This window comes from Apodemus sylvaticus, chromosome 9 (genome assembly GCF_947179515.1).
Source record: "Apodemus sylvaticus chromosome 9, mApoSyl1.1, whole genome shotgun sequence".
Taxonomy (NCBI): domain Eukaryota; kingdom Metazoa; phylum Chordata; class Mammalia; order Rodentia; family Muridae; genus Apodemus; species Apodemus sylvaticus.
In genome coordinates this window covers 30,162,206-30,163,650 of record NC_067480.1, presented here as the reverse complement: position 1 = coordinate 30,163,650, position 1,445 = coordinate 30,162,206, and positions in this window count along the sequence as shown.

Sequence of the window (1,445 nt, the reverse complement as noted above, 5' to 3'; positions counted from 1 at the left end):
CACTTTTGGAATTGGAAATCATCCCCCCCCCAAAAAAAAATTTAAAATGGTCTTATGTTTGAGACCCACAGTGAGTGCTTATTGATATAAGCACTTTAGCATACGTGAGTAGAGCCATACACTTGGTGACTGTAGAAGAGCAACAACCATTTAGAAATGCTTCGGAGAAGCCCCTTGGCTTATCTTTCTCTCAGCAGCTCTCCATCTCAGCTAGGAATGTCTCTGTACTTCGAAGTCCCACGCCTCATTTAAAGCAGTTTTCCAAAGGAAAACATAGGATGGTCTCAGAACCCATTCCCTTAGTAGTCTGAGGGGACACTTAAGACGATTAAAGCTAGAGAAAATCTAGCAATGAGACTCTGGAAGTAAGAGGCAGTAAACCTCTTTCTGGAGGCTCGCTCATGAGCCTTCACAGCCCTCCAGATGCCCTGCCTCCGTTTCTAAAAAGCACCAAGGACCTGACCCCCCCTGGCAGCCAGACTGATGCAATAAAGCAAAATTCTCTGTGTCTCTCTGTATCTCTGTTTCTGTCTTTGCATCTCTGTTTCTCTCTTCTCTCTTACACACACACACACACACACACACACACACACACACACACACACACTCCTGCAGTGCAACTCATAGGTGGGTCATTTGATGAAATGCCAAAAAAATAAGTGGCCCAATATGCCCAGAAGGTATCTCCATGCCCAGGAATAGTAACTTGAGTCATCAGGGAAAGTATGCCCAACATCCTGCTTGTTGGTTCAGCCAGCCCAGGGTTAGTCTCATTATGTGCCAAGCACGGTGTCAAGTGCTAGAGAGACGAGATGATGTAAGAATTGGTAGCTTGCTCATAGTTAATTAGGGTTAAGCCATGTGGTGAGAAATGACAAGTAACGTGGCTATTACCATGCCTAGTGGCAAGCACTTTAATACTACAGACAGTCATAGGGTGTACCTGGACATCATTAGGGAGGGCTTCCAGAAGAACAGAATAGTTAGGTTAGCCATATTCAATAGCTAATGCTGCCATGTTCTTAGACTATAACCAAAGCAGTTCCACATGGCTCACCTCAGCACTTAAGGCGTGGTATGACATAGTCAGTTGGAAAGGGGTCAGCTCAGAGTGTTTGGAAACATCTGGAGCATGTTTTAGTTGTCACAATATCTGAAGGAGGGTACCACAGGCATCTAGTGGGCAGGATCCAGGGATGATAAACCTACTGGAATGCATAGAATACTTCTGCACAATGAGGAACTGTCCTACCGGAGACGTCAGCCATAGTCATGCACTCATGGAACAATATTGGAAAGAGCAGAATGCATGCAAGAAGGGACGTGGGCGTGGAGGGGCAGATGAAGTAAGACTGTTATCTTTCCTAAGTACAGTGGTTTGAGCTTGGTCATGGGCTTGCCGGGGAACCACTAACAAGGCCAAAGCAGGTGGGGTCTCTGGTAAT